This window comes from Psittacula echo (assembly GCF_963264785.1).
Source record: "Psittacula echo genome assembly, chromosome: 2".
NCBI classification, from domain to species: Eukaryota; Metazoa; Chordata; class Aves; order Psittaciformes; family Psittacidae; genus Psittacula; species Psittacula echo.
This window is the reverse complement of record NC_137737.1, coordinates 86,879,805-86,891,177: the sequence shown is the minus strand read 5'-3', so window position 1 is coordinate 86,891,177 and position 11,373 is coordinate 86,879,805.

Below are 11,373 nucleotides of genomic sequence, written 5' to 3'. Positions count from 1 at the left end.
TGTGCTAATATCCCACCCTCTTCACAATTTACCTGCATTGCTGGGAAAGATACTTTACCGTTCATGTCCAGCATCCAGTCTTTAAATAGGTTTTACTTACAGATGTCGCCTGCAGGAGACTCTAATTTATAGCTATTGATTCTTTCCACATCTCTGTCTACCTGATGAAGAAATGCTTTATTGTCCAGTTAGTTTTGTTCTCAGATATCTATTCTCTGCTTTAATCAAATAATTGAATCATCTCTCAGACTTCCATATGATAAATTAAACACCATGAACTCTTTACATCATTTTCTTTAATGACTTTCAGCTTTTTCGGTGTTTCAATTTTTTCAGTATCATCAGAAAAGGGAAGATGACCTGCACATCAAAATCTGGTACTGGTCTCTGCAGAGGTATTCATCCCTGTACTCCCATGCCTTGCACTGCTCTCATGTATCCTTTTCTGTCCAATGCACTGCAGGACTGCAAAATTCTTCTTTGCCACAAGATTCCACAGGAAGCTTGTGCTGACCTGGTACATTACAACCCCTAATTTCCATTACAGTTTGCCACCATAGGCAATATAGTCTCCAGTTACAGGAACTTGCACAGTTTGCTCCTAGTAAGATGATTTTGTTTTTATTAAAATGCATTTCTTTTACAACCACAATTACTCAGTTGAGCCTGCCTCTACACTATTTATCACTTCACTGGCCTTTCTGTACACTCTTTCTTAATTTTATATTTACCTCCAGATCATCAATACAACTATTCAATTATTCCAGTAGCAGTCCCCCAGGGAACTTGGCTAGCAATATGGCCAAATAAAATCCCACTCAGGAGTGGCCCTGGGAGCAGATCACTCCGCCTACCTCATTGCTCCCAGAAGTGATTTCAGAGTGATTGGACCAGCTTGATGTGACCTGAAGTGAAGTCTGGCACAAGAAATTACTCCAGAGTGCTCTTTTTACAAACTATGGATGAGATTGTGTCAGATTTGCCCTGTTCAGCACTGCCATGTCCACCCCTCTGGGGATGGCCTGGTGAGCCTCCTGCCCCAGCATTTCTTCCAGGATGTGCTTTCAGTAAGTGCAGTCAAAACACCTCTGAAACAAAATGTGGCCTAGAGACAGATGTGTCAGCAGAGAAAACCAATATGAGCAACAGTTCACTGTTGTACATTGATGCTGGATGCTGGGGACCAATGTATATTCCTTGATTCTCTTCCCTCCATGGACACTTCTGATAGGGAGCTGCAAGCTCTACCTGATCTCACTTTGGCAAGAACATACTGTTTGCCAGAGGATGGAGTAACAGAATATACTGAGTGTCCTAGGGGCCATGACAGAGAAGACTGATCATGCACAGGTAGGGAACAGCCAGGTGCCAGAAAAAGGCCAAGGGAAAAGGAAGAGACCATCTGTTACTCAGAGCAGGAGGAAATCAAATAAGATAAATTGATTCAGGAATTGTTTGGTTCCCTGGCTGCTCAAGACCCTTGGTGTTATTGGGTTGACATCAGCCCTTCCACTCTCTGTCTTCCCTTTGCCACCAGAACCACAGTGGCAGACTTGCTTACAGCCTCCTTGGATGGGTACCACACGTATAGGGATGAAGCCTTTGCCAAGCCTGATGAGACACCTTTAAAAATAAACATACCTTACTAGAACCCTGGGTATCTTCTCAAATGAGATGATACCCAGGCTGCTTCTTCTCATTTTTACATATTTTTCTGCTTTCACATTTCATGTACAAAAGCCACCACTGGCTCAGAGCCCAAGAATATGTATGATATATGGCAACATTTGTAAGGATGGGTGCAGGTAGATAAAGACCCAGTTTAAACCACTATCCAGCCCTGTGGCTATGACTCTATGCCATGAAGGCGAAGTTAAAAACCCTGCACTTGGCAGCTCTCCTCCCAGAAAATGTCCGTCCGTGTTTGGCAGTGGCTGAAAGAAGACCAAGCTGGGAAGCTGGTACAGTGGTCCAGCCTTGGTGAAGGAAAGAAGTTATCTTTAGGGTGCAGCTCCTGCCATGTTCTTCCCCTGATCTCCTGTGGTCACAGTGAGAATGACGTTTGAGCATTCAACTCACCCATGCAGTCACTGCAATGCTAGGCCTTCCATGTCCCTCCCAGTCTGGACCTCCCTGTGAGCCAAGCCTCACACTAGGTATTAGCTCTCGGGTCCTGCTGTGTGGGTTGTGTGCAACCCAGAGGCTGCATGGGAAGCTGAGGCAAATTGTTGTTTGGTCTGAGGGATAGCAGGGAAAACCCAGAAATTATAGGGGAGTTTTCTATAAACTGTTTTATGTAGGAAAGGTACTGGTTTTACAAGGGTTCATGGAGCATTGTGCATCTTGTATGTGATCACTGTCATGGATGTATGGAGAGAGAGTCTAGGAGCAGAGAAAAGAGAAAGGAGGCCAATCTTATGCTGTATTATTGTTGCTGGGCTGCTCATCATTGGTTTGGCATTATAGTAGGCAGTAGTGCTGTATGTGACTCTGCTGATAGCCAGCTATGTCTCAGTGGCTGAGTTTAGAACAAGCATTATCCATCACTTGTATTTGTGGTTTAGGTTTACAATAGACTTAATTTAATCTTCTGTGTCTTAAACCCAAGAGGATTTTGTGTTCTTATTTCCCATAACTTAATCTAAAAATAAGGGCATTTCCAAGAATACATCCATTCTGTCTTAGACAACCAGATAAAACAGTATTCTTTAGAAACCAAAGAAGTTACTGATTTCTTCTACTATAGTTAATTGCAACATACTAGCTTTCACAGAAACAGCCAGGCTTGAAACAGCCAGCTGAGATTTGCTCTGTAGTACAGCCATACCAGTCCTGGAGAACATCTTCTGAAGTGCACCCAGGGACTTCCAGGACTTAAGCACAGGTTTGGTCCTGCTGTCCTCTTGCAGATGCTGCAGGAGAAAGTGCATGTTGTTGCGCAACCTAATACAGAGAAGCCTCCATCTTTTGGCTTGCTAATGACAAACGCAAGCAGCCAATCTATAACTGTGTATACAGCTTCTCATAATCCACTATCTCCGTGTGCATCTGCACATGTTAGAACAGTGAACAGGAAAGGAGCAGTGACCTGCACTGATCCCATAGGTGATGCAGAAGACCTTCTCTTGCAACATCTGTGCTGGCAGCCAAAGGCGACAAACCATTTGGTTTTTCATGGCATATAACACAGTGCTCACTAGATTCCTCCTTACCTTGGCTTTGCAGAAGCAGCAGTGAAGAATGCAAGGAACTGCAATTTCTATTTCCAGAGTACAAAGGAGAAACTGTATTTCTGGAACCTAAGTGGTGAAGTACGTGAATGTCAACTGATGGTAAAAAGGACCAGTATTGCATGTCTGATGCCGTGCATTTAGTGCACTTGTTGTTCCAGCCATGCGCATGGATAACTGCTGACTGCGAATGCTATCATTGGTTGGTCCTGTTAACATAATACAGGTCTTACCTTTTTCCAAATTCCAAAATGTGCTTTGGGCTGGAGCAATGTTTCTGTAACTTTCTGTAGATGTGACCTCCTTCAGGACCTGCCTGTCCTTCTGGGACTTCTTTGAGTAAGCCGTGTATCCATCTCTCTAGCCTAGGACCAGTGAACTACCAGCTGGTGGCAGCAGCAGCTTCTCCAAGATGAGGGTGTGAGGTCTTGATCGCAGTTCCTAGTGACCCTTTATGACAGTGTATGAAAATACACACTCCTCACTTTTAAGAAACTGAGCCATTGCCAGTAATCTTGCAACTAATCCAACTATTTTTAAAGAATTTAGCTTCTCGAATCCTTTGTCACCCCTTTGAACTTTTTCCTTGGTAGCTTGGGATTTATAATTGGCATTGAGAAACATGAAGCTAAAGCATGCCTCCTGTGATGACGGTGCTGATGTTAAGATCTTAGGAAAAAGGAGGAAGAGTTCATTACCCATAAATGTGTTGCAATTAACCTTTCTTGCTTTCTTGCTGCAAAGAGGAACATGAGAGAATGTGGTGAGATTTAAGGGAACACTAAGGTAAAGGATTGACTGGAGTCAAAGCAAAAGTGTTTAGCAGACATCAAAGATGAGAATATACTGTGAATCCAAATGTGATCTTCTCATCATCTTATACAAAGGTTCTACTACTTTCCCATCTCTACTAAGAGTACCTCACTGAGTGCCATCTTCACTCACATTAGCCTTTTCCTATAAAGCCGCATGACTGGAGAATATTTGGCTCCACATCCTCTTTATCACTTCTACCAATACACTCTTCTTTCTTTATCTCTTCTTTCTTTGTCTGCCTCTCCAGATTTATGTAAGAATTTCTTATAATTGGCCCCTCAGCACACGACCTTCTGCTCTGCACTTTGTGCTGTTGAACTTTATCCTATTTGTGTTACTTCAGGTGAGCAGGAGGTCTGTGATGCAGCTTTAAAACTTCAGAAGCCAAAAATTATTTCGTGGCACCATAAGGTATTTAAGACTAAATTATTGGAATTCCAGCATTCTGCCTTTAAAGTTGGAGCTAAAGTTGGTCTATCTGTGTTAATCACATGTGGTTCACATTGACATCTCTCTATTACTTAGGTGACCTAGAGACTCATTACCTTTGTCTAGCTGGGGGTTTGCTGGTACCCTGAGCGGATAATAAGCTATATCTGTGTGTCCCTTTAGTGCTGCTTTCAGGCTCAGCCGCTACACCCTGACTAGTGAAACAGGTCTGGCAGCAGCCCTCACCTTCATGTGGAATGAACTGCAGTGGACGCAGGTCACCCCTCAGGCTCTTCTTGGAGTAAAGAACCACCCATCACTAGCTGGAGACTGCAAAAACGGGGCTACCTAGTGCTCAGATGCGTACTGTTTGCCCACAGTTTAAAGCAGAAGAGCTGTAAGGCCTCAATAATGGCCCTGGTTCTCTGGTTATATGCAGGAGCCCATGAGTTCACGATCTCAGACCTTTAGAAATTCTAGCCAGAAAATTCAGAGAGTCACTGTCTGTCACTGACGAACAAGAATTTTTTTGTCTGGAGTAAAGTGACCATCATACAGTTGCCATTCCTCTGTTCCATGAGATACAGCTTCCTCACTGAGCAGCTACAGAATGACCGTAAAGGTGATATTGTAAGATGAAAATGGGGCCAGAAGATATCAAGGCTGAAGGTGGAGCAAGGTGAAGCATGCATTGTACCTTTATCTCAGGAGAAATTTATGAGTGACTTTTGTGCTTTACAGTAAGACATTTCTCAGCATTACTGACCATATCTTGCATTTGTGTGTGAGTACAAGAATGGAAAAATACATGTGTGTTTATGAGATGGTCACCTCTGACACAAAGTTCCATAATTCAGAATTCCTGGATGCAAACCTCTTTTAGTAAGTAGCAATACACGAAGGTGAACACCATGAACACAGAAAGCCTCTTCTGAATATTTCCAGTGCTGTGCAGACTTAAAAAGCAGACAGGCAATCCTGTTCTCCAGGGATCTTATTTACCTCACTCATTATCAAAAGCTGTTGCTGTGATATAATGACTATTCATTTAACTCATTTATTCATTTACCCAGGTACCCTTTGCATTTACCTGGGCTTATCACATCCATGCAGTGGAGGTTACCTTGTTTATCTAGCTCAGTGAAAGAGATTAGAAATGCCACATGGACTACTGACACAGAGAGGAAGGTAATTTTGGAGGATGTGTCAACAGTAACATAGGGACTGCATGTACACTTTTACGGGCTTTTACATTCCAGGAGAGAACATTTTTGTGTCTTTCATCCTTCTTGATGTTTGTTGCTAGAAATGCCTTTCCTCTGAATATCCTTTTAAAGGTAAGTGATGCTGTCACTTTGGAGGATGAAAGGAGGCAGGCAAATACTGAATAACCAAGCGTGCCCAGTGAGATCCTAGTGAGTGTTGGGACAACTCAGTCAGGCAAGGAGGGAGAGACAAATGAATAACTTGCTTGTTGAGAAAGTGTATGCTTTCAGGTTTACAGAGAATTCACTGAATAAAACTCCATTGATTCTAGGAAGGAGGCTTGTGTCCCATGCTGTGAAGGAAATCAACGGTGCCTACCAACCTGATCTAGGTAAAAAACTCTTTTTGAGTACCAGATCTAGAGGCAGGTCTAGTCAAGAGTATACTAGCAGGACACATAAACCCTAAAATTTTTAATGCCAGCTATAGCAACCTATCTGCAGACTTGCAGAGGAGAGCAAAAAGACCAGTAAAGGACAAGTCGTGCATCAAGAGGAATAAAATAAAATCTTTCCCAAATTCAGTGGAAGCCCTGAGGCATGGAATTATTATAAGTATAATGCAAATTGACACTGATCTAATCTATTTTCTCACACATTTGGGGATACTGACACATCAGATGCCCAGGGACTCATAATATAAACATAATGAAAACTTTTCTGTCTTTAGGCATCTGCCTATTTGATTGTGCTGTACAATTATGTGCAAAAGCTTCTCGGGCTCCATCTTACAAAACCTAAAGCTACAGTTTCCATTGCTCAGGAGAGTATTCAAGCCCTTAATTCATCACATAGCTGGAAGCCTTTGGATTTCAACTCTGAATGTATTCAGGATTACTCACTGTACAGCCATTTGGCCACGTGATGAAGTCAGTATCTCTCTCTGACATTTACTTCTCAAATATATTTATAAAGTGTTACCACACCCCCACTCAGTCTTTGCTGGGCTATACTAAACAAGTCAACCTCTTCTAATTCTCCTAAAAGGATGTGCATTTTGTTTCCCTAGTCATCCTAGAAATGCTTTTTTACACTTGTTCAATTTAAGTGACATTTTCTAACACATGCGTGCCTTAAAATTCTGCTGCATTTAAATGGAAGCAAACAATACACCTCTGAGCTTTTTGCTGAGCCCCAGGTAACTCTTTTGCAAACTCAGTAAAAATGAGAAAATTACTGGCCAGTATTATCCTGCTAGAAAAAAAGAAGTGCCTTCCTGTAGCCCCAAACAACACCAAATTTGTATTGCAATAGGAGTTCAGAGCTTTGAATCTCCAGCTACTGACAGATGCCTCTCTACATCAGGAACAGTATGAGATGCCCTTCATCAGCTGCAGTCTGCTCTACGGGAAGCTGCAGGAAGCTGGTAGACCTGAGCATTGAACCCCGTCCTGTTTTCACTAATCAGGGTACAATGGCTCAGCCTGAAAGCAACTCTCCAGCTAAATATGCAGGAGAAATATCTTCCAGAGGTCAGTCTGGTTTTCATACCCAGATGCCCTTTTACCTTTCTGATTCTGAACTTGTTGCATCACTTTAGGATGCCGTAAATGGATCAAGCAGTCCTGCTCCAAGGCAAAGATAGGAGGGCTGTGTCTGTGAGTTGCAGGCTAGTTCAGTTTGGCTCCTGCACCTGGCAAACTGGTGAGCGTGTATAATGAACAGGGTTAATAGATGTGATTCTACTGTGTATGTTAATATGGAAAAAGAGTTGATGAAGAATCCGTACAGAGTTGTTCAGAGTTTTCTGTCAGTCAGTGAATTTGTGGATAAGGACAATCTGGATAATACAAGAAGAGTCTCTGCTGCAAGCTGTTCTGCTCCCCGTTTTGCTTCAAGGCCCTAGATTTGCAGCCATCTGGAGTCCATCCTGGGCTAACCAATTAATTCCGTCGCTGAGGAAGCCAGGGTATGGAAAACAGTTGACTACATCATTTCAGCTTTTTGAGGGGCTTCTTGGCTCTGATGTTCATTTACAGAGACCTTGCTCTTTTTCATGGCTTCACTTTTGGATAGGTACCTCAGCAGTTATATGAGACAAGTAAATAACTTACATCATGTTAAATTCATGATAGCGGCTCCTGCTGCCAACTGTCAGAGGAACATCATGCAGAGACCTTTCAGTTTGAAACATTGATGTGGCCAACGCAAAGACTCGAGTTGCTAATTGGCATTCTGGTTCAGTTCAGCATACGTGCCCCATGTTGCACTGGATATTCAGCCAGGGACAACCACTGAATGCCTTATTCTGCATGACGGAGCACTAGGACTGAAGCTACAGGTGAAGTTTCTGTGACTTCAAGCTTTTGCACCAGAGCAGGAGCATCTTTCCAACCTGTCCCATCACGTTTCTCTGCTCCACCTGCTAACAAGAGGCACAGAAAGTTCCTTCTGTGCATTAGCTTCTCCCGCTGCGAGTCTTGCTCATGTCATTTGCCCATCAAGCACAGATTACTTGTTACCTGGAAGCATCACACACCACAAAATGTCTGCAGGCAGTCTGTCTGTACTCCAGAAATTTCCCAGCTCCATGGATGGGCCATCAATAGTTCAGTGGGGGCAGTGTGTCTGGAACTCCAGAGGGTTACCAGGAGAAGGCTTGGCCACACTTTCCAATAACCTATAAATGGGAGGCTCTGCATTTGCTCAGGCACGGTGGCCTATGCAGAGAAAGAAGGTAGGAAAGGAATATGAAAGGGACAGAACATTCCCCAAAAAGCAACAGATGCTTTAGCCACCGCCACGTCCCCGTGTTCAACAGGACTTCTAGCCTCCCGGAAAACACTCTGTCAACAGTATTTCACATGCAGCTCTTGTCAGGGTAGGGAATTAGCAAACACCTGCAACAGACACTGGGGATCTACACACAGGGAAGGATCAAAGCAGTCCCAAGGGTTATCATGCTGACAAGGCATTTGGCCTCGGCAGGAGCAAACAAGGACAGCGCTGTGGCGTCTGTGCATCCTGAGCCATCATTTACAACTCTTTATCCTAGTCCTTTTCAAAGCAGGCTAATGAAAGATGCACCAGGTATCACATGTGGGTCAGCTCCACTAAGAGACTCCTGACATTTCTCTAGGGGGTCTTCCAGGAGCAAGAGGAGAGGGCACCCACACCTTGCTCCCCTGAAGGATCTGAAGACCTGTGCCACCAAGCCACCAGTCCCAGCGTACCATGGTGGAGCCAACAGCAGCCACAGAGTTGTGCTGTGCCTCCTCCTCGTTTGTGCCATGCGCCCCATAACTCAGTTTTGCATTTGTTGTGACCTCCTCAAATACAGATTCCATACAGTAAATTTTCTTGCTTAGTTATTAGGTAAAATCTAAAAATATATAAATACTTACTTCTCTGTGAGCATTGCACAAACTGAGAAAATAAATTATGAACGACCTTGTAGTAAGAAGTTTTCTCAACAATTATATTAAGATTCAGAGCCTTTAATGATGCCATGCTTGAAAAACAAAATAATTCTACTCCTAGGGTCTTGATTTTAAAAAACAGCAAGCTTTTTAATCCCTGGTAAATCAGACCATCTACCATTTGGGTCCATCTGTAAAGCCTGGCAAAGAGAATACATTTCACGCTATGTAGTTTGACACTCAGGGTCAGTGGCAAGTGGTTACCTGCTGAATATGGACCTGCTGGTGAAAATAAGCAGTTTAAGTCACAGGAAAACTAAAGGGGAAAAAAGCTGAAAAGTGAACAGACCCAAACACTTTTTTAGAAGCAGGTCAGTTACAGAGTTTTCACTGAAAACATAACATCTGCTTTGCAGACTGCATCTAAGAAACCCAGACAGTTTTTGCTGGGCATCTTTACAGATATGCACAGCAGCCCTTTTCCAGCATTGGCCACTCCTCAAAATCACAGAAGAGAGTGGTTTAGGCCTCTCTCAGGGAAGGGGGTTTTCGGCTGGGGAAGGTGTTAAAGGACATAATGCTGTTACATGCACACACTGCCTATCACTCTAAGTTCTCTGCTCAACAGGTGTAACAACACTCTGGGCCCTGTCTCCATCACTCCCGGATCCAAAACATCTTTTGTGTTGGTTTGTCTGGGTTTATTTCCAGTGTCTTAAGGTAAAAAGAGGTGTGGGGACAGAGATTTTCAAATCAGCTTCTCCTTCCTGTGTTGCACACAGAGTCCCAGGGAGATGAACCTACCCAGTCTGGAGGCGAGCAAGTGTAAGAGGTATAGGATATGGGATATCTACCTCTGCTGTGCTGAAGAAACAAAAGCTGTCACATCGTTCCTAACGCAAAAGACACAGGAACACACACACACAATTATATGCATGTGTATGTATTTGTACCTGTTTTTCAATCAGGTTTACATATTGATTTTTATAGGTGTTTTATGTATGTCATTATATATGCTTAGGTGGGTAGATGTCTGCACAGTAAGTACATATGTATCATCACAGACTGGTTTGGGTTGGACAGGACATTAAGGATCATCCTGTTCCAACCCCCTGCCATAGGCAGGGACACCTCACACTAGAACCAGGCTGCTCAAAGCCTTGTCCAGCCTGGCCTTGAACACTTCCAGGGCCATATATATGTAAATATATATAATATATATATGCAATACAGAGGCATTTAAATGCAATTACGTCCATGCACACGACCATACAGTTCTTCTGTACCTGCATTACATATGTAATATGTAACATATATGTAGCATATACATGTGCATACATGTGTGCCAAACTCCACGTATGACAGTACATAACTTCACAGCCGTGCGATCACTGGCACGCACACATATGCGTGCAACACCGACCCCCACACGCACCCGTGGGTCCTGCCTGGGGGTGGTGGCTACCAGCGCCCCCGGCCCGCCTCGCCGGCAGGGCCGCGCTGCCCGTGCTGCCGCAGCGCGGGGCGAAACGGGCCCCCGCCGAGCCCCGCAGCGGCAGTACCGCCTGGAGCATAGGCAGCGCTGGGGCTGCGGCCGGGGGAGCCCCGAGCGGCCCTGCGCCCCCTCTCCCCGCCCCGCCGGAGCCTTGCGGCCCGCCCGCGGGCGGCGCCGAACAAAGGGCCGTAGCGCGCCTCGCCGCTGCGGGCGGGCGGCGAGGCAAGGGGCTGCCGCTGCGGGCCTCGGCCCCCCCTCCCCGGGAGGAGGTGCCCGGCGCGGCGCGGGGACCGGCCCGCCGGGGAGCCGCCGGGGATTGGCTCGGCCGGGTGAGAGCCGAAGGTGCCGGGGAAGCCATCGGCAGCCGAGGCGATTCCGTCGCCGCCGCGCGTTGGGGGAGGGGGCTCTCCATTGCGGCCCGTTCGAGTCTTTTTTGATTCCTTTACGTCCTCCCGCCCCCTATTTTTGTCTTCTCCCTTTTCACGGGATCATGGCCACGGCGGTGGGGCCGTGATTTCCCCGGGAGCAGCCTCGCTGCTGCTGCAATGCTGCCCGCAGCAGCCCTAGCGAGGGGAGGCGTTTGAGCGGCGGCCGCACGTCCTCCCCGCGGCAGCGCCGCCGCCTTTCCCCGCGCCCCGTGCGACGAGACCGGCGGGAGCGGGGCCCCGCCGCCCGGCAACAGCGGATCCGCCGAGCGGGGCTTTACATTTATCATCGCAATATTAAGAATTATAAAACCCCACCGACCCATCAGGGCGAGAGGGAGAGCGGAGCCGCGC